The sequence below is a fragment of the Somniosus microcephalus genome, chromosome 3 (assembly GCF_052327205.1).
Source record: "Somniosus microcephalus isolate GS21.2 chromosome 3, FLI_Smic_1.0, whole genome shotgun sequence".
NCBI classification, from domain to species: Eukaryota; Metazoa; Chordata; class Chondrichthyes; order Squaliformes; family Somniosidae; genus Somniosus; species Somniosus microcephalus.
The window spans coordinates 217,028,114-217,051,571 of NC_140989.1; positions in this window are offsets into that span (position 1 = coordinate 217,028,114).

The window sequence follows — 23,458 nt, forward strand, 5'->3', positions numbered from 1 at the left end:
CATTAGCGGCTATTGTGTTGTGACCTTGTCGATTAAGGGTACGGAGTATAAAAATTTTAAACTCCTCGTCCTCCCCCAGCTCTGCGCTGCCGTCCTACTAGGGCTGGACTTCCAATCCCACCTCCAAAGTGTAACCCTAGCATACGGTGGACCCCTCCCCCCACTCACAGTCGACAACCAGCGAATGTTAAACCGCCCACCGCGTAACACCTGCAGCCTATCCACCCTCAAGGTGCCGCCACCTTCCCTGTTCGCTAACCTCACCCCCGACTGCAAACCCGTCGCTACCAAGAGCAGGCGGTACAGCGCTGGGGACAGAGCCTTCATTAGCTCTGAGGTGCGGCGCCTCCTGAAAGAAGGCATTATCGAGGGGAGCAACAGCCCCTGGCGTGCCCAGGTCATGGTCGTTAAGACCGGCGATAAAAATCGCCTGGTCATCGACTACAGCCAGACCATAAACAGATACACCCAGCTGGACGCATACCCCCTTCCCCGCATATCTGACATGGTCAATCAGATTGCACAATACCGTGTATTCTCGACCATCGACCTTAAGTCGGCCTACCACCAACTCCCTATCCACCCCGAGGACCGCCAGTACACCGCCTTCGAGGCGAATGGGCGCCTATACCACTTCCTTAGGGTCCCCTTCGGTGTCACCAACGGGGTCTCGGTCTTCCAAAGGGAGATGGACCGGATGGTTGACCAGAACGGACTGCAGGCCACATTCCCCTATCTAGATAACGTCACCATCTGCGGCCGCGACCGGCAGGACCATGACGTGAATCTGGAGAAATTCCTCCGTACGGCCCAATGGCTGAACCTCACCTACAATAAGGAGAAATGTGTGTTTAACACCTCGCGCCTTGCCATCCTTGGCTGTGTAGTAGAGAACCGACTCATCGGCCCCGACCCCGAAAGAATGCGCCCCCTCATGGAGCTACCCCTCCCCCACTGCCCTAAGGCACTTAAGAGAACCCTGGGACTCTTCACCTACGATGCCCAATGGGTGCCCAATTATGCGGACAAAGCCAGACCCCTCATGAAGTCCACATCCTTCCCCCTCACGGAGGAAGCGTGCGCGGCCTTCTCCCTCATCAAGGGAGACATAGCCAAGGTCACAATGCATGCAGTGGATGAGTCCATCCCCTTCCAAGTGGAGAGCGATGCATCCGACTTCGCCCTAGCCGCTACCCTTAACCAGGAGGGGAGGCCGGTGGCCTTCTTCTCAAGGACCCTACAGGGCCCCGAGATCCGACACTCGTCGGTCGAGAAGGAAGCCCAGGCAATTGTGGAGGTGGTACGGCGCTGGAGGCATTACCTGGCAGGCAAACGATTTACCCTCCTCACCGACCAACGTTCGGTTGCTTTCATGTTTAATAACAAGCTGAGGGGCAAAATCAAGAATGACAAGATCTTGAGGTGGAGAATCGAGCTATCCACCTACGATTATGATATCTTGTACCGGCCAGGTAAGCTGAACGAACCCCCTGATGCTCTTTCACGAATTACATGCGCCAGCGCGCATATTGATAGACTTCAGACCCTCCACAACGACCTCTGCCACCCCGGGGTCACCAGACTTTACCATTTCATTAAGGCCCGCAACCTGACCTACTCCATCGAGGAGGTCAGGACCATGACCAGGAACTGCCAGACCTGCGCCGAGTGCAAACCGCACTTCTATAGGCCGGACAGAGCAAGCCTGATCAAGGCCACCCGCCCCTTCGAGCGCCTGAGCATCGACTTTAAGGGGCCTCTACCTTCATCTGACCGCAATGTGTACTTCCTCAACATCGTTGATGAGTACTCCCGTTTCCCTTTTGCCTTCCCCTGCCCAGACATGACCAGTACCACGGTCATCAAGTGCCTGAACGACCTCTTCGCCTTGTTTGGGTTCCCGAACTATATACATAGTGACCGGGGCTCCTCCTTCATGAGCGAGGAACTCCGTCAGTTCCTACTAGCGAGAGGTATTGCAGCAAGTAGGACCACCAGCTACAACCCCCAAGGGAACGGCCAGGTGAAAAGAGAGAACGCGACGGTATGGAAGGCCGTCCTCTTAGCCTTAAAGTCTAAGGGCCTCCCAACCTCCCGCTGGCAGGAAGTCCTCCCGACAGCGCTGCACTCCATCCGGTCACTACTTTGCACTGCCGTTAACACCACCCCCCATGAACGAATGTTTGTTTTCCCCAGGAAGTCGACTACGGGAACCACTCTACCAACCTGGCTGACCTCTCCGGGGCCCGTCTTGCTGCGAAAGCACGTGAGGGCCCATAAAACGGACCCCCTGGTCGAGAGGGTGAACCTCCTGCACGCCAACCCCCAGTACGCCTACGTGGCTTACCCAGACGGGCGGGAGGACACTGTCTCCTTACGAGACCTCGCACCCTCGGGCACTCCGGAGACACCACCTTTACCCCCCCCCACCACCCCCCCAATTCCAGCCCAGGTAGACGGCATGCCGGAACCCCACAAGCCTTCGCCGACCACGCAGACACCAGCATTAACACCGGATAATGCAGCACCGCCGCTGCGACGATCGGAGAGGCTTACGAGGCCTCTGGACAGACTGACATACCAGAACTGGTAGTACACTTCACCCCGCCGGACTCAAATCTAAACAAGGGGTGAATGTGGTAAACCACTTTTATCGTTCACTATCGTTACACTTTAGTTATCACTGTTGTATTGTTATCACTGCTCTCACTGTTGTATCACTATACGAGGTCGCCTCTTGTCGCGCTGTTATACCTGGGCTGACCACCTCCGACTCCGCCCATGGCTCCACATACCTGCCCAGGTATAAAGGTAGTCGACTGGCTGGTATTCCTCCTTGTTGGACCCGATCACCCACGAGGGTGGGCTCTGTTATTTAGTCAATAAAAACCTTTAGTTACGTTCCTAACTCGTCGCTTTTTATTGGACGAATTGATAGGTATATCACTCTGTACATGCAAACAGTATATACAAAGGTACAGACTCAGGCTGTAGTTAACACACTGTTAAAGGGAATTATATACATTCGATCGGAGTCCCTTAGTGGCTCCGCCATATTATTGTATTTTTTTTTATTCATTCATGGGATGTGGGCGTTGCTGGCAAGGCCACCATTTATTGCCCATCCCTAGTTGCCCTTGAGAAGGTGGTGGTGAGCCGCCTTCTTGAACCGCTGCAGTCTGTGTGGTGAAGGTACTCCCACAGCGCTGTTAGGTAGGGAGTTCCAGGATTTTGAACCAGCGACAATGAAGGAACGGCGATATATTTCCAAGTCAGGATGGATTTTGACTTGGAGTGGATATGAATGCTACTTATCTGATTACCTTTTGTTAAATAAATTTGCTTAATAATTTTAAATTTACAATGAAGCTCTATTTGCTCAACAAAGAAGAGAGCATTCCTGTGAAAGCACAGGATAAATGCGAGAGCTAAAAATAATTGACAGCTGGTGAGTTTTTCTGTTTTGTGATTGCAGGATCATATGGGAAAGACTCAAATCTTCAAAGATCCTCATCCTCTGATCCATGTTTATTTCACGCTGCACACTTGAGGAAATATAGGAACAAGGGGAAGCCGTTCAGCTCCTGGAGCCTGCTCCGCCATTCAATTAGATCATGGCTCATCCGTACCTCAACTCCATTTACCCACCTGAGCTCCATATTCCTTGAAACTTTGGCTGGATTGAATTGGAGGATGTCACCAGACCTGTCAAGGCATCAGAATCTTTGCTTTGGCAGTCCTATGGCATGCTCGATGATGGCACTTATTGATGGATGGACCTTGTTATACTTGGTGTTCAGTAGACATTTTTGGAGGATCACACATATCACAAGCCAGGCCTGTAATGGGTAGCCTTGGTTTCCAACCTTGCATTTTGTGTCCAGGAACAAACCAAATGGGGGAATGGAGGGTTGATGTAAAACAAATGCATCATGACAGATTTTTTTTATTCATTCATGGAATGTGGGCGCCACCAGCATTTATTACCAATCTCTAGTTGCCCTTGAGCAGGTGGTGGTGAGACACCTTCTTGAACCGCTGCAGTGCATGTGGTGAAGGTACTCCTGTAGTGCTGCCAGGTAGGGAGTTACAGGATTTTGACCCAGCGATGTTGAAGGATCGACGATATATTTCCAAGTCAGGATGGTGTGTGACTTGGAAGGAAACTTGGAGATGGTGGTGTTCCCATGCACCTGCTGCCCTTGTCAAAATGTTGATTCTTAACTGCCCTCTGAAATGGCTTAGCGAGCCACTCAGTTGTAACAAACCGCTACGAAACACAATAATAAGAATGAAACCGGACGGACCACCCGGCATCGACCTTGGCACCGGCTATGGACACGGCAATGGCACACCCAGCCCAGCCGGCCCTGCAATGTCCTTCTCACCAACCTCTGGGGACTTGTGCTAGAATTGGGAGAGCTGTCCCACAGACTAGTCAAACAACAGCCTGACAGTCATAATCACAAAATCACACCTTTCAGCCAATGTCCCAAACTCCTCCATCACCATTCCTGGGTATGTCCTGTCCCACCGGCAGGACAGGCCCACCAGGGGTGGCGGCACAGTGGTATACAGTCAGGAAAGAGTGGCCCTGGGAGCCCGCAACATTGACTCCGGACCCCACAAAGTGTCATGTGTTAAGTCTGTGAGTTGTTCAAGTAATTAATACTCAGACTTAATCAGTAACAATAAAACAGGTCTTTACTGGTTGGAGGTAGGGACTACACGTAGCTCTTTACTTCATGCCCACAGGCGGGAACTGAGGGGAGATCAGTACCCACAGTACTATTTATACCCCTAAGGCCAGGAGTGGTACTGCGTATCACTACGCCCTACAAGTAGTGCAGTCCTGTCCATAGGTTCAAAGTAGCACACATATTACATACACAACATTCCTCCCTTCCTAGCTTTACAGTCATCTCCCCATTTAACATAACGTAATAACATATATACATATATAACTTCAGGTTTACATAACAGAATAACATAGATAACTTCATGTCAAAACAGATCACAGATTCAGTCTCTGCGGAAAACAGTTCACAGATTCAATCTCTGTGGTGTAGTCGGTTCACGTTGCTGGAGTGACTCATTCAATAGTCCTTCCATGGATTTAACAGTTTGAACTTCCGAACTGAATTGGCTCCGTTCGGAGGGACCACGTGTGTGATCTGGTAGAGGTAATAATGGTTCAGATGGGTCATCTTCTGTTTCGACTTTTCCTTTTCTGCTTCTTGGAGACTCTCTGGGCTCCACTGTCAGCTGCCAGCTGCATGCGCAGTTCCTCCTTCTCTTCCTCCTTTTTCCGTAGTAGAGCCACCTTCTCCCGATGTTCCGTAGACTTTCGGTGCTCCTCCATGATTTCTGTATGGTGGGAGTCGAAGTTACAAGTTGGGCAGGACAGGACATAGTAATATTCGGTGTCGTCCTGATCTAGGCCAGCGAGAGGGTCTTCTATTTCCTCCATACCCAGCTGGGCGTTAGCCAGCTTTTGTTCCAAGTCCAGACATCTTTCCTGAAGAGACTTCTTCATGCGTACCTCTTCATCCAGCTTTTTCTGGGCTTTCAGCAAGTCGTTTACTAATGACCTCATTTGAGATTTTACTACTTCAACTTCTTTTGGAGATTGATTGATCGGACTATTCAATCCCTCTACCGGAGCAGCTGTTTCAGCGGTCTGTTGTTCTACGTTGACGGGAGTCAGCGTACTTTTGGCATCCAAGGGCTGCTCTGTTGCAGTCATCTCAGTCTGTGTTGCCACCTCAGCTCTTCCAATAACCTTTGAGAGCTCCGAACCCCTTTCGTTTGAATATTGAAGTTCGTGTTCAAGTTTTTCCCATTTCAGAGTCCTGTCCTTCAGCATATGCAGGAGTTGGCTGACCGTTAACTCCTCTGACATCAGACGTTTTGTGTGCTCCTGCTCCATTTTCTCCATCAGCTGCTTCTGTTGTCTTTCCAGATTCTCCAACTCTATATCAAAGAACTCTTTCGTTGCATTCAACTCTTGCTCAAAACGGCGAAGCATTTGTTCTAATTGCTGTTGTAGTTTGAAATGGAGTTGAGTTCGAGCCCGGTGTCCCTCAGAAATGGGCACATCAGTAGACTTGCCAGACTCAGAATCCACAGTTAAACTATGTTGTTGTTGCTCAGTGGAATTCTGTGCTGAAACTTTGTCTTTTGCACCTGAGTTGGCCTTACCATCATCCGTTCCAGAGTCTGGGCCGACTATCTTCACCGAGTTCTCACTCGTTATTGTTTGTAGGAAATGCCAGTCCATATTCATTTTCCTAATCCACTCCCATCCTAGTAGTGGAGGACCTCCTTCAGATATCACATATAAGTCCATTATTTGACTGTCTTCGCCCTTGTGGACCACTGCAACCTCTATTTTCCCGATGGGGTACACTCTTTGCCCCGTGTATGTTTTCAATATAATCCCCGTATCCTGTAGGGGAATATGTTGGAATAACTTTCCGTAATCTTTCTTATTTATGACCGTCAATGCCGATCCAGTGTCCAATTCCAGTTTTACTTGGACTCCTTCTATCTGAAGAGTGACCCAAATTGTCTGGAGGTCTGCACCCTTACCAGCGTTGAGTACTCTTAAGCTAGCCAGTTCATTACAGCTTAAGCTAGCCAGTTCATTACTGCTAGCGTCTGAATCAGACTCCTGTTCGGTCACCTTGTGTACTTTTGCGTATTTTCCTTGCGGTGACTTCTTGTTGCTGGTCTTCTTCCCTGACCTGCATACTCTAGCTATATGTCCAAGCCTACCACAAGTTCTACATTCTTGGTTTTTAAACCAACACTGGTTCTGATCATGCGTTGTCTTTCCACAACGATAACATTTGCCAGAACTCACACCCAATTTGTGTGCACTGAGCTCCGGTGACCGTAGCTGCATTACTGCCGTGCCTCTCGCTGCGGCTTCGTGTGCTGCTGCCATAGTGGCCGCCTTCTCAAGCGTCAGCTCATTCTCCTCGAGCAGTCGCTTTTGTGTATCCTGTTTAAATAAACCACACACAAATTTGTCTCGAAGTGCCTCTGTCAGTCCCGTTCCAAACTGGCAATATTTCGCTAATTTACGCAATTCCAGCAAATATTCAGCATTGCTTTCATGCTGTAGCTGCCTTCTGTCATAAAATTTAAATCGTTCCGCTAGCATCAGCGGCGTGGGGTTTAGATGATCTTTCAGGACAGTAACAATCTCATCGAACGTCTTATCCGTTGGTTCATCTGGTGATAACAGGTGTTTCAATTGCCCGTATGTCTTCGCACCCATTAAATTTAATAATGTTAGAGCTTTATCTTGGTCACGAATTTTATTGGCCTTACAATAATTTTTTACTCTTTCAACATATATGGCCCAATCTTCGAGGTCACTATCAAAGGTGCTAATATTCCCGTGTTTAGGCATTGTAGATTTGCAATTTCTCAGATTTCCTTTTCTTTACTTGTTATCAAAGATGGCGGCTTCCCGCTCTTGCCGTCGTCCTCCGCCCACAAAATGGCGGTTTTCCCGCGCTTGGCGGTCTTCACCCGTCCCCCGACGCCGTCTCCCTTCAGCCCTCGAGTGCGGCCCTTATCTTCGCCGCGATCGCCCGAGTGCTGCCCTTATCAGCGGATGCGATCGCTGGATCGCGAAGTGGCTCCCGACCGAAGCGGCTCTTGCTCGCTCCCTCCCGGGCTCTGGCTTACCCGCTCGCGCGTTTCACCGCGGCTCTTATCAGGGATTGCGATCGCCCTTATCTTCTCCAACTTCCCCAGCCCTGTCTTTGCAGCCAACACTGCACGGCTTACCCCACCACCTAGGTTGAACAAGGAAACTGCAGAAAGACTTCTGTCAGTCGCTGGAAGCTGTCAGTCGCTGATGGAGGCTTCAGAGTCCTAAAGCCTGTCGCTTCTAGTGGGGTGGTGATGTTTGAAACCTCTCTTCAACTGCCGCAGGGTAAGAACCTGACTCGTCGCCAGTGTTAAGTCTGTGAGTTGTTCAAGTAATTAATACTCAGACTTAATCAGTAACAATAAAACAGGTCTTTACTGGTTGGAGGTAGGGACTACACGTAGCTCTTTACTTCATGCCCACAGGCGGGAACTGAGGGGAGATCAGTACCCACAGTACTATTTATACCCCTAAGGCCAGGAGTGGTACTGCGTATCACTACGCCCTACAAGTAGTGCAGTCCTGTCCATAGGTTCAAAGTAGCACACATATTACATACACAACATCATGGCTTCAGGTCAAGCATGGGCAAGGAAACCTCCTGCTGATTACCACCTACCACCCTCCCTCAGCTGATGAATCTGTACTCCTCCATGTTGAACATCGCTTGGAAGAAGCACTGAGAGTAGCACAGAGTGTACTCTTCAATGTCCATCGTCAAGAGTGGCTCGGTAGCACCACTACTGACCGAGCTGGCTGAGTCCTGAAGGACATAACTGCCAGTCTGGGCCTGCGACAGGTGGTGAGAGAACCAACACAAGAGAAAAACCTACTTGACCTCGTCCTCACCAATCTACCTGTCGCAGATGCATCTGTCCATGACAGTATTGGTAGCAATGACAACCGCACAGTCATTGTGGAGACAATGTTCCATCTTCACACTGAGGACACCCTCCATCGTGTTGTGTGGCACTACCACCGTGCTAAATGGGATAGATTCAGAACAGATCTAGCAGCTCAAAACTGGGCAGCCATGAGGCGCTGTGGGTCATCAGTAGCAGCAAAATTGTATTCCACCACAATCTGTAACCTCATGGCCCGGCATATCCCTCACTCTACCATTACCATCCAGCCAGGGGACCAACCTGTTGTGTATGTACCTTTAAGGGAATAACTGGTCTCAGACTGCAGTACCAGCAGTGACCACCCCTGTATAAAAGGCCCTAGCAGGCTTCTGTAGTTTCAGTTTCCAGGTTGTCTCCATTCAGTAAAGACTTGTTATAATCAACTCCTGCAGTCCGTGTCTCAATTATACACGGACATAATACTGGCGACGAGTAAGAAACGAACTTACCTGCAACTCGGCAGCACCTCAGACGGCGTTATTGAAGGTCGGAGCCAGAAGAAAGAAAAAGAAACAATCCAAAGAAACTCGAGAAATGGGCGTCGACCGTGGGCAACCGCCCTCCAAATCATCGAATTGAAAAATTGCAGGAGAGACTGTCGAGAGCCAGGCTTGGTTCTCCAGTCTGTGGTTTCCCAGCTAATCGGGCTGGTGGCAGGTAGTGCACTGATCCTTCCTGGGCTGCGGCGGGCTAGAGCTCGATCGGGTGGCTCAGCAACGGGACCGGGCAGCGAGTCGGGAAGCAAAGAGAGAGAGAGAGGGTGGAGCACACAGGGCGCGGCCGGTGCTTCGAAGCCGGGCAGCGTTCGAACCTAAGAAGAGGGAGGGAAGTGTCCCAGAGGGTCCGCTCCATGACGGGAACGGTTCTTCAATTAACGGAGCAAATATTGAAGCGCGATAGAAAAATAAAAATACCGCGGAGAGCGGCGTTGGCAGCAGCGATCGGGGAGGTGCGAAGACCATAGGGCGTCGCCATTACAGGATAGTAAAATAAATATAGTCGCCAGCAACAGTGTTGGCAGCAGCGGCAGCTGCGGGAAAGAACGGGAGGCGCCATCTTAACTCGGCGGGGAAGAAGGAAAAGCGCGGGAGGCGCCATCTTAGATTTTCAAGATGCCAAAGACTGGCGATATCACTGCCTTCGATAATGCAATAGAAGACTGGACCACGTATGTGGAAAGAGTCGAGGTATATTGCGAGGCAAACGAAATAGCCGATGAGAAAAAGGCATCGGTATTGCTAAATTTAATGGGCGCAAGAACGTATGGCCTATTGCGGGACCTGATTACTCCAGCCAAACCGAAGGCGAAGAGTTTTAACGAAATTGTTGCTATCCTACAGGAACACCTAAATCCTACACCGCTGCTGATAGCAGAAAGATTTAAATTCCACAGGAGAAATCAGCATAAAAATGAGAGCAATGCTGATTACCTTACGGAACTACGCAAGCTATCAAAGCACTGCCAGTTCGGAGCAGGACTGGCAGATACCTTACGGGACAAATTTGTCTGTGGACTCCTGAGTGAAGGAACCCAGAAGAGGTTACTCTCAGAGAAAGAGCTGACGCTAGATAAGGCTTTCAGCGTGGCAGTATCGTACGAAGCAGCAGCAAGGGGAGCTGCGGAAATACAACAAAAGCCACAGGAATACGGCACCCACGAAATGACACGGGGATTTGCAAAATGTTATCGCTGCGGCTGAACAAACCATGACCAGAAGGACTGCTGATCCAAGGACAAAATATGCAAGCAATGCGGAAAGATGGGACACATTGCACGAGTTTGCAGGTCTAGGAAGAAGACCAACGACAACAAAAAGGCTACAAAGGAACCGTACAGGAAAGTACAAAAGATGATGGACAGTAGTTCCGAAGACCAGATGAGCGATAGTGAATCCGGGAACAAGAGACTAAGCTGTCTCAAACTTCACAACGTAATCGCAAAAGAGGATCACCCTCACGATAGCAGGGTCCCAAGTCAAAATGGAATTGGATACAGGATCAGCTCTAACCGTCATGAATCGACGAGACTATGAGCGGCTATTCTCACACATACCCTTGAGAGAGACATCCATTGTCTTGAGGACGTATACGGGGCAAAAAGTATACCCCAGAGGAAAAATAAGGGTGCCTGTCGAATACAACGGCAAGAAAATACGGAAATTGTATCTCTACATTCTGCAAGATGGTGGACCACCGTTATTGGGATGTGAATGGATCAGAAAGATAAGTTTACACTGGCACTCCATTCAGGCACTGACGGTGGCTGGTAAAAAGGATGACGACGTCACTCCTGGACGATTGTCAACAATCTTAGCTGACGCCAAAGAGGTATTTCAACAAGAACTGGGCACTCTTAAAGGCGTAACCGCCTCGATAAAAGTAGAGGAGAATGCAATTCCCAAGTTTTTCAAAGCAAGACCGGTGCCATATGCAATTCGCCCAGCCGTCGAGGCAGAGCTGGAGAATCTGGAGAATGCAGGCGTGTTATCTAAGGTAGACTGGAGCGAGTGGGTGACACCCATCGTTCCTGTCATGAAAAAAACGTTAAACAATAAGTCTGAGGAGCCAAGGAAGGTTCGCATCTGTGGGGACTTGAAGGTGATGGTGAACCCAGTCCTTCACACAGTACAATATCCTCTTCCAAGGATAGAAGATATCTTCGCCTCACTATCTGGAGGGAAGCGTTTTACAAAAATTGACCTAGCACAAGCATATTTGCAGATGGAGGTTGAAGAATCCTCTAGGAAGTATCTCACGATAAACACTCACAAAGGTCTTTACCAGTATAATCGACTGGTATTCGGAGTAACATCAGCTCCGGCGATATGGCAAAGAGCGATGGAACAAGTCCTGCAAGGGATTCCGGGGACTCAGTGTTACTTGGACGACATCCTAGTGACAGGTGAAGATGACAGTGAACACCTTGCCAACCTAGAGCAGGTGCTCACTAGACTACGTGAACATGGGCTACGAGCCAATCGCCCCAAGTGCGAGTTTTTTAAGAAACAGATATCGTATTGTGACCACGTGATTGATGAAGAGGGGTTGCATAAGTCCCCTGACAAAACTGAAGCGGTAGTTAAGGCTCCAGCGCCTGAAAATGTGTCGCAACTGAGGTCATTCCTTGGGTTGGTGAATTACTGCCATAAGTTTTTGCCGAATTTGTCCACAATTCTGCATCCACTGAACGCCCTACTATGAACGGGAGTAGCATGGAAATGGAGCGATGAATGCAAGCGGGCCCTTCAGAAGAGTAAGGACCTAATCACTTCAAGAGAAGTATTGGCTCACTACAACCCATCACTACCGATAAGACTGGCGTGTGATGCGTCTCCCTACGGCATTGGGGCGGTACTGTCACATAAATTCCTTGATGGTCCAGAGATGCCGATAGTTTTTGCGTCACGCTCGTTAACTTCAGCCGAGCGTAACTACGCCCAGATTGACAGAGAGGCCCTCAGCCTGGTGTGGGGGGTGAAGAAGTTCAATCACTACCTGCACGGTCAGAAATTTACTCTACTAACTGATCATCAACCTCTCGTCTCTATTTTCAACCCTCAGAAGGGCGTACCGATCATGACGGCACAACAGCTACAGAAGTGGTCCCTTTTCCTAGGGGCTCACCAATATGACATCGAGTACAAAGGAACTAAACAGCATGGGAATGCTGATGGATTGTCGCGCCTACCGTTGCCGACGGTGGAAGAAGAACTGGCAGTGGATCCAGTGGAGTTATTCCACTCGACTATAGTCGAATGACTCCCTGTGATGAATGCAAACATAGAAAAGGAAACACGAAATGACCCGACACACTCCTGGGTCTATGATTTAGCGGTGAAGGGATGGCCAGCACATGGCGAACCACTGCTGCCAGCATTCTCGCCGAGAAGAGAACAGCTGTCAGTGTGCAGAGGAACCTTGATGTGTGGATCCAGAGTAGTAATTCCACCCAAATTGAAGGATAGAGTGCTCAATGAGCTTCATGAGGGTCATCTGGGAGGGGTAAAAATGAAGAACTTAGCCAGAGCGTTTGTGTGGTGGCCGGGAATCGATAGAGAAATCGAAGAGATGACCAAGAGCTGTACAGGATGCCAGAAGGTCCAAAACGCCCCACCACAAGCCCCTCTACATCCATGGGAGTGGCCCTCATCTCCATGGCAAAGGGTGCACGTTGATTTTGCTGGTCCCTTTATGGACTCGATGTTTTTAATTGCGGTGGATGCACATTCAAAGTGGCCAGAGGTAATAAAAATGTCCTCAACCACCACAGAAAAAACTATCACAGTCTTACGAACCATATTCGCCAGGAATGGGCTGCCTGAACAGATTTGCTCTGACAATGGACCACAGTTTGTGTCTGAAGAGTTCCGGAGGTTCTTAAAGAACAATGGTGTTAAGCATTACACATCCGCCCCATATCATCCAGCCACTAATGGATTGGCCGAGAGGTTTGTTCAAACATTCAAGAAGGCTATCAAGGCAATGTGTAATGAAGATATACCCCTACAACACAAGGTGGATAACTTCTTGTTTGCCCACCGGAATGCGACACATGCGGTTACCAACCAAACTCCAGCCATGATGTTCTTCAATCGAAGACTACGATGCCGCTTGGATTTGGTTAAGCCAAACGTCCGAAGAGATGTGGAGAACAGGCAGTTTCAGAATATGAATGAAAGGCCGACCAGGAGTTTTAAGATAGGTCAACCAGTTTTGGCCCGGGACTACCGCGCAGAGAAATGGCAGCCAGGAACGATCTGTACACGGCAAGGACCTCTAATGTATACCATGGACATTGGGGAGAGCATTGTAAGACGCCATGCTGACCAGATTCTAGAGTCACTGGCAAACGTCAACGCCACACCACAATCTGATACACCTGACGATGAAACCGAATTACCAATTGCATCTACCGCAGAATCGGTGACATTGGAAGCAGACGAACCAAACAACGACATTGATCCTGACTCAACCTTGCCAGAAGAACCTGATATCCCAAAGAGGCGTTATCCAGACAGAATCAGGAAGCCTCCTCAAAGACTGAACTTATAATTGCTTAACTTCAACCAATGTATCTAGCAACCGTAATTGTAATTGTAATTAGTTATTATTTAGTTGTTAAATGAATGTTATGTACTGTTTATCTAAAAGTGGAGGAATTGTTGTGTATGTACCTTTAAGGGAATAACTGGTCTCAGACTGCAGTACCGGCAGTGACCACCCCTGTATAAAAGGCCCTAGCAGGCTTCTGTAGTTTCAGTTTCCAGGTTGTCTCCATTCAGTAAAGACTTGTTATAATCAACTCCTGCAGTCCGTGTCTCAATTATACACAGACATAATACAACCCTGGTTCAATAAAGAGTGTAGAAGAGCATGCCAGGAGCAACACCAGGCATACCTAAAAATGAGGTGCCAACCTGGGGAAGCTGCAACACAGGACTACATGCATGCTAAAATGTGGAAATAGTATGCTATAGACAGGGCTAAGCGATCCCACAATCAACGGATCAGATCAAAACTCTGCAGTCCTGCCACATCCAGTCATGAAAGGTGGTGGACCATTAAACAACTAACAGGAGGAGTCGTCTCCATGAATATCCCCATCCCCAATGATGGTGGAGCCCAGCACGTGAATCAAAAGACAAGGCAGAAGTGCCAAGCGGATGATCCATATTGGCCTACTCCTTAGGTCCCCACCATCACAGAAACCAGTCTTCAGTCAATTCGATTCACTCCACATGATATCAAGAAATGGCTGAACACACCGGATACAGCAAAGGCTATGGGCCCTGACAAAATCCCGGCTATTGTGCTGAAGACTTGTGCTCCAGAACTAGCCGTGCCTCTAGCCAAGCTGTTCCAGTACAGCTACAACACTGACAGCTACCCGACAATGTGGAAAAATGCCCAGGTATGTCCTGTCCACAAAAAGCAGGACAAATCCAATCCGGCCAATTACTGCCCCATCAGTCTACTCTCAATCATCAGCAAAGTGATGGAAGGTGTCATCAACAGTGCTATCAAGCAGCATTTACTCACCAATAACATGCTCACTGATGCCCAGTTTGGGTTCCGCCAAGACCACTCGGTTCCCGACCTCATTACAGCCTTGGTCCAAACATGGACAAAGGAGTTGAATTCCAGAGGTGAGGTGAGAGGGACTGCCCTTGACATCAAGGCAGCATTTTACCAAGTGTGGCATCAAGGAGCCCACTTAAACTGAAGTCAATGGGAATCGGGGGTGGCGGGGGGAATGCTCCACTGGCTGGAGTCATACCTAGCACAAAGGGAGATGGTTGTAGTGGTTGAAGTTCAATCATCACAGCCCCAGGACATCGCTGCAGGTGTTCCTCAGCAGTGTCGTAGGCCAAACCATCTTCAGCTGCTTCATCAATGACTTTCCCTCCAACATAAGGTCAGAAATGGTAATGTTCGCTGATGACTGCACAGTGTTCAGTGCCATTCACAACTCTTCAGATAATGAAGCAGTCCATGCCCGCATGCGACAAAACCTGGATGACGTTCAGGCTTGGGCTGATAAGTGGCAGGTAACATTCGCTGATGACTGCACAGTGTTCAGCACCATTCACAACTCCTCAGATAATGAAGCAGTCCATGCCCGCATGCAACAAGACCTGGACGACATTCAGGCTTAGGTTGATAAGTGGCAGGTAACATTCGCACCACAGAAGTGCCGGGCAATGGCTATCTCCAATGACTAAGCGAGAGTCTAACCACCTCCCCTTGACATTCAACGGCATTACCATCGCCAAAGCCCTGACCATCAACATCCTGGGGGGTCACTATTGACCAGAAACTTAACTGGACCAGCCACTTAAATACTGTGGCAACAAGAGCGGGTCAGAGGCTAGGCATTCTGCGGTGAGTGTCTCACCTCCTGACTCCCCAAAGCCTTTCCACCATCTACAAGGCACAAGTCAGGAGTGTGATGGAATACTCTCCACTTGCCTGGATGAGTGCAGCTCCAACAACACTCAAGAAGCTCGACACCATCCAGGACAAAGCAGGCTGCTTGATTGGCACCCCATCCACCACCTAACGTGGCTGCAGTGTGTACCATCTACAAGATGCACTGCAGCAAATGGCCAAGGCTTCTTCGGCAGCACCTCCCAAACCCGCGACTTCTTGCACCTAGAAGGACAAGGGCAGCAGGCGCATGGGAACACCACCACCTCCAAGTTCCCCTCCAAGTCCCACACCATCCTGACTTAGAAGTATATCGCCGATCTTTCATTGTCGCTGGGTCAAAATCCTGGAACTCCCTCCCTAACAGCACTGTGGGAGTACCTTCACCACACAGACTGCAGCGGTTCAAGAAGGCGGCTCACCACCACCTTCTCAAGGGCAATTAGGGATGGGCAATAAATGCTGGCCTTGCCTGCGATGCCCACATCCCATAAATGAATAAAAAAACAGAAAACAAACATTAATCTGTGGAGATGGTCACAGATTAGCTGGGCACTGATGGATAGGCAGACTCTGCAATTCATGGAGACTCCATTATTGTGCGTAGGAGCACTCAGGTCAATATATGTGCTACCTATGATGCCCCAATGTTACAAATTTTCACGTTCGGTATCCATATATTTTTTCAGGTTCCGCATCATCCCTCAATCCTGCAAACGGACCATGTTCCCAACATGTCCCCTACATTCCAGAGTGCCCAAATTATAATGTTTCCCACATTACAACAGTGACTACACTTCAAAAGCACTTCATTGGCTGTAAAGCACTTTGAGACCTCCTGAGGTCGTGAAAGGCTCTATAAAAATGCATGTCATTCTTTCTTTCAAATCCAGATAAATGAGAACATGACCGGGGGATTTGAAGAGAGAACCCTTGTTACATATGTCAGCTATTGTAATCTCACACATGTCACCCGATGCGTTCTATCTTTTGGGAAGGCAGACTGAAAAGCACACGAGTGATTCGAGGCATGACTGCAAACCAAAACGCTGGCTTATATTACATAATATACATGAATGAACAGAATGCCGTTTCCACAGTAATATTCCTCCGCTCCACCTCCTTCCATGTAGAACAATAAATATATGTCGTCACTAATGCTCTGGGCAAAAACCCAATTTTAAACAAGCAGATCCCCAGTTAAGTTGCATTGCAATCTTGGTGAATGTGTGTGTGAATGTTTGTGTGAGAGAGAGTGAGACAGAGACACACAGACACACACACAACTGGACTTTGGGAAATCCTGCAATCTGGGCAAAACCCAACACACTCTCCTGTTATTGCTGGTTGTCCAATTAGAAAGCAAAACCGTTGTTTGCCTTGGCAAACAATACATCTGTCACCTGCTTTATATTTGTTTGGACTACAGATTGGGTGGCCTTACTGATGTCCCCTATGGCAGCCTGGAAGGAGCTGGAGGCAAAAAGCATCAGAAACATTACTGCAACATACTGTCCTTGTCATGGAGGATGGCAGCATGTGACACAACTCTGTCACTGTCTTTTTGGATACCCAATTTGGAGGATAAGAGTGTATCCATTCAGTCGTTTGCCAATGCCTTGTTTCTCAGATTATTCAACACTAAATTCTATCTAATATGTGAGGAATATATTGGGGGGAATTTTAACCTAAAAAAATGGGTGGGTTGGGGGTGTTGGGGCAGTTAAAGTGTTAAAAATTGGAATCCCGAGCTGAATGGCAAACATTTAAAGAAATAATTCATAATTCACAACAAATATACATTCCCTTAAGGAATAAAAGCACCATGGGAAAAATGGTCCAACCGTGGCTAACAAGAGAAATTAAAGATAGTATTAGATTAAAGGAAGAGGCTTATAATGTTGTCAAAAATAGTAAGCCTGAGGAGTGAGAGGATTTTAGAATTCAGCAAAGGAGGATCAAGAAATTGATAAAGAAAGGGAAAATAGAATATGAGAGTAAACTAGCAAGAGACAAACACAGACTGTAAAAGCTTCTATAGGTATGTAAAAAAGAAAATATTTCGCGAAAGTAAATGTGGGTCCCTTACAGGCTGAGACAGGAGAAATTATAATGGGGAATAAGGAAATGGCAGAGAAATTAAACAAATACTTTGGCTGCGATTTTTTCATTGGAGGCGGGTTGGGTGCGGGTCAGGTGGTTTCCGGCTTCCAGTCCCGCCCCGAACTGCATCCGTCCCACAGACGTGATTTTACGTTGATTGACCTTGTTAAACCTGCCCTGTGGGCTAAGAGGAAGCCAGTCAGATGACGACATTTGATGACGCGTCATCTGCTGGTTTTCTTAAAGGGACCACGCACAATTTTTTTTGACAGCTGATTTTTCAGTGTTTGACAGCATTAAGGTGCTGCAAACACTAACAATCACTATACAAAGGTGAGCTCTTGCACCCAGGCTCTCCAATGACTCCCTCCATAGGCTGGAATAGATGGCAGCTGCAGGTGAGGTGACAGAAGCGATCTGTCACTGGTGAGAGAGGTTCTCCCAGTGAGGTGGCACTGGACATGAATTTCAAAACTTGTTACCTAAAGAAATGTGTAAATGCATTAAAAATGAATTTCCCAACATTTTCTTACCTCTGAGACTCACACCACTTCTGCAGCTGTCATCAATCCAGAAACATTACAGCTGACTCACACCATGCCACACTTACTTGGTGTGGTGTCCGGACATCGGGAAACCCGAGAGAGAAGCGGCAAAATTTAAAAATATCCTGTCAACTACTATCAACTACCTGTTTAATAGGCAGGTAATTGGCTTTAATCCTCTTCCCGCAGCTAGGTGTCAGGTCCATGTGCAAATCGGGGACCCAACACTTGGAGAAAATTGTTTGGAGGCGGGTTGACGGTGGGATCGCAACCCGCCATCAATCAAAATGATTTTAACCTTTGACCCGCCTCCAAACCCGCCCTCTCAGTGCTGATAAAATCACGGCCTTTATGACTGTCTTCACGGAAGAACATGCAAAAATGTCCCAGAAATAGTGGAGAACCAAGGCTCTAGCAAGAATGAGGAACTGAAAGAAATTAGTATAAGTAAAAAAATAGTACTAGAGAAATTAATGAACTGAAAGCAAATAAATCCCCCGTGATGGCCTACATCCTAGGGTTTTAAAAGAGGTGACTTTAGAGATAGTGGATGCATTGGTTGTAATCTTCCAAAATTCCATAGATTCTAGAATGGTTCCCGGGATTGGAAGATAGCAAATGTAACCCCTGTGGCAGAGCCACCAAGGGACTCTTATATCGATGTACATAATTATCTGTAACAGAATGAATCTGTACCTGTATTCGTTTTACTACATGTAAATAGCGCAGTCCCTAGAGGGTTAAGACCAAACGCGATGATGTCACCACGTGGGTCACGTGACGTTTCCAATGGCGGGAAATGTGATGACATCATGACGTCAGAGGGAGGAGCTCTCTCTCTCAGTCCTCGTGGAGCCAGCATTGAGCATAGACCTGTTTGTTAGTTCTCCTGCGTTTGATTGTTACTTCTGCAAAACAGTATTAAACTTTGTTTGTTTAACAGGCTGACTCGATCTCAGTCTTTTGATTAGGCATCTGACAATTCCTACAGTGGTGACCCCGAACTTTCGTGAACGATCTTCACGGAGGAAGCGACGTGCAATGAGATGATGGAAGCAAACGCGGTGGCTTTGAAGCTCCCTCAGTTCTAGGAACAACAGGCGGCCTCCTGGTTCATGCAAGCGGAAGCTCAGTTTGAACTGCGAAACATTGTGGCGGATCAGACCCGTTACCTTTACGTGGTCTCCGCACTCGACGGCACCACGGCTTCAAGGATCATCAACCTGCTTGAAAACCCCCCAGTCGACGGCAAGTACGAAATGCTAAAAGCGCGGTTAATTCAGGTTTTCGGCCTCACGAAGGCAGAACACGCACGCCGTTTACTTACGCTGCCCGGGTTAGGCGACTCCAAGCCATCGGAGGTAATGTGTCAGATGCTCACACTCCTTGGCTCCGAACTGCAATGCTTCCTCTTTCGAGAGTTGTTTTTAAGCCAATTGCCCAAGCAGGTACAGGCAGCCCTCGCAAGATCGGATGCTACGGATTGCGTCGCACTTGCCGCTGAGGCAGACACCATTTATGCGGTCACGCGGTAGTACTGCGCCGCCACGAGGCGACCCCCCCTCGCGGATCCCGCCCCGACGCCTCCATCGCCCGGCTTGTGCTTTTACCACGCCCGTTTCGGCGTGAGAGCCAGATGTTGCCAGCCTCCCTGCAGTTTCACGCCTCAACCGAAGAAAAAACACCAGCGCCAAGTCCGGGAAAGGAAGCCCGAGCCTGAGGGATGTCCCACGGCCGCGATGGCGATCGGCGATTCCGGGAAGCTCCTTTATATTACTGATTCCATCTCCGGCCGATGGTTTTTATGCGACACAGGGGCACAGTGTAGCATCTTGCCTGCCTCCGTCCTCGACATCCGGACTGGGAGGCGTGGTTTTCCCCTCCAGGCCGCCAACGGCGGTGCTATCCGTACTTTCGGTAAACGGCGAGCCCAGGTGTGTTTCGGCGGACAGCGTTTTCAATGGGACTTCGTCACTGCCAAAATCTCGCAAGCCATCCTCGGCGCAGATTTCTTATGCGCCAACAGCCTTTTGGTGGACGTGAGAAATCGCCGTCTGATTAACGCGGCCACTTTCAACTCCATCCCTTGTTTCCGCAGCACAGTTGTGTCGCACATGGTCTCCTGTGCTACGCCCGCGCTTAATGAATTCACTCGCCTGCTCGGGGAATTTCCGGAGCTAACCAAGCCTACTTTCTCCTCATCCACCGCCAAACACGGCGTGGAGCACCACATCGCAACGACTGGCTCTCCGGTTTACGCACGAGCTCGGCGCCTGGAATCTACCAAACTCGCGGCCGCTAAGGCAGAATTCGCCGCAATGGAGCGGTTGGGGATTATTCGCCGGTCAAATAGTCCCTGGTCCTCGCCACTCCATATCGTCCTGAAACCCGGTGGCGGATGGCGGCCATGCGGTGACTACCGACGCCTTAATGACGTTACAACTCCCGATCGGTACCCAATATCGCATATACAGGATTTCTCCGCGCATTTGGTGGGAAAGTCAATATTCTCGAAGGTCGACCTCGTACGGGGATACCATCAAGTGCCTGTACACCACCAAGACATCCAAAAGACGGCGGTCATTACTCCTTTTGGCCTCTTCAAGTTCCTCCGGATGCCGTTTGGGCTTAAGAATGCGGCACAGGTGTTTCAGCGTCTGATGGATTCGGTGCTGCGGGACCTTACCTTTTTATTCATCTACCTTGACGATATTCTGATCACCAGCTCCACCAAAGAGGAACACATCTGCCAGTTGCGCACCCTCTTTCGCCGCCTCCATCAACATGGTTTGATAATCAACCCGGCCAAATGTCAGTTCGGCCTACCACATAGCGACTTCTTGGGCCACCGCATCACTTCGGAGGGTGCGATGCCGCTTCAGTCGAAGGTAGAGGCGATTACAGCGTTCCCACGGCCGCAGTCCATCAAGGCCCTCCAGGAGTTCCTGGGTATGGTAAATTTTTACCACCGTTTCGTTCCCAGGGCTGCTCAACTTATGCAACCACTCTACGAGGCTCTCAGGGGAAAGCCGGGTAAAGGGCCCGTGGTTTGGACGCCCGAGATGAACTGCGCCTTCAGCGACACGAAGACCGCTCTTGCAAACGTAACTATGTTGCCACACCCACTGCCGGGTGCCACTATCGCTCTCACGACTGACGCTTCGGACTATGCCATAGGCGCCATGCAAGAACAGTGGGTCGGCAGCACGTGGCAGCCACTGGCGTTTTTTAGTCACCAACTATGACGAAACGAGCGCAAATACAGCACGTTTGACAGGGAGTTGTTGGCGCTGTTTCTGGCTATCCGCCATTTTCGATTTTTATTAGAGGGACGCCACTTCACCGCGTTCGTGGATCACAAGCCACTGACGTTTGCTATGGCCAAGACCGCTGAACCGTGGTCGGCTCGACAGCAGCGACAACTTACCTTTATTTCAGAGTTTACTACCGACATCCAGCACGTGGCCGGAAAGGACAACGCGGTGGCTGATTGTCTTTCGCGTGCGACCGTCCAAGCCGTTCAGCTGGGGATTGACTATTCCCAACTGGCTGCCGACCAAGCCACCGATCCAGAAACACAGGCGTTCCGTTCCGACTCCTCCTGCCTCCAGCCAGCAGATGTGCAGTTCCACTCAGCAGGCACCTCCGTGCTCTGCGACGTCTCCTTGGGGAATCCCCATCCAATCGTTCCAACCTCCTGGCGTCGCAAAGTTTTTGATGCCATACACAGACTTTCGCATCCTGGCGTGAAGGCATCTCAAAGATTACTGGCATCTAAATTCGTCTGGAGAGGGATGTGTAAAGATGTTCGCGACTGGGCTAACACCTGCATCGTGTGTCAAAAATCTAAGATTCAACAACATGTAAAAGCCCCCTTGGCCACTTTCGAAGTGCCAGAACGCCGTTTCGACCATGTTCACATAGACCTCGTTGGGCCGCTTCCTCTGTCACAAGGGTTCACACACCTCCTGACCATGGTCGACCGCACTACAAGATGGCCAGAGGCGGTTCCTTTGGCGTCTACTACCTCCGCTGATGTCGCCAGGGCTTTTATCACCTCGTGGGTCGCACGTTTCGGTGTCCCGTCAGATATTTCGTCCGACCGCAGTCCACAGTTTTCGTCTGAACTTTGGAATGCTGTAGCCTCAGGTTTGGGCACCAAGCTCCATCGCACCATGGCCTACCACTCGCAGGTGAACAGGTTGTGTGAGCATTTCCATCGGTCGCTAAAAGCGTCGCTAAGGGCCACCCTTCAGGGCACTGCATGGGTAGATTGACTCCCGTGGGTTCTGCTTGGTTTGCGCACGGCGCCTAAAGAAGACCTGTAGTAATTTCCGCGGAACTGGTGTATGGCCAGCCACTTCGGGTGCTGGGCGATTTCTTGCCATCGCCAACTAAGCCGTGGTCCGCGGCTGATCAACTCAGCACCCACCGAGAAACGGCCGACTCTTATAAGCCGATTCCGACGTCGCACCACAGCCTTCCTTCCTCTCATATTCCAACGGAGTTAAGGCAGGCCGAGTTTGTCTTCGTTCACCATGATGCCCATCGCAGTCCACTCCAGCCTCCTTATACGGGCCCCTTCCGGGTGCGGGAGGCAGGCAACAAGAGTTTTTTGGTCGGCATCGGGGGCAAACCCGACTACATTTCGATTGACCGCCTCAAGCCCGCGCACCTGGACCTCGACCGGCTGGTCGAAACTGCACAGCCACCACGCCATGGTCGAACGCCCACTGCTACTACGTCCGAACGGATCGTTCCACCTGTCAGCCCATCTACCGCTCAACAAATTCCTCTCCGGGAATATAGGAGTCGTTCGAACAGACTTGTCCGACCTCCTCTTCGATTGACTTTCACTGTTTAAGACAATTCTGGGGGGGCGCATGTGGCAGAGCCACCAAAGGACTCTTATATCGATGTACATAATTATCTGTAACAGAATGAATCTGTACCTGTATTCGTTTTACTACATGTAAATAGCGCGGTCCCTAGAGGGTTAAGACCAAACGCGATGATGTCACCACGTGGGTCACGTGACGTTCCCAACAGCGGGAAACGTGATGACGTCATGACATCAGAGGGAGGCGCTCTCTCTCTCTCAGTCCTCGTGGAGCCAGCATTGAGCATAGACCTGTTTGTTAGTTCTCCTGCGTTTGATTGTTACTTCTGCAAAACAGTATTAAACTTCGTATGGTTAACAGACTGACACGATCTCAGTCTTTTGATTAGGAATCTGACAATTCCTACACCCCACTATTTAAGAAAGGAGGGAGAGAGAAAACGGGGAACTATAGAGCAGTTAGCCTGACATC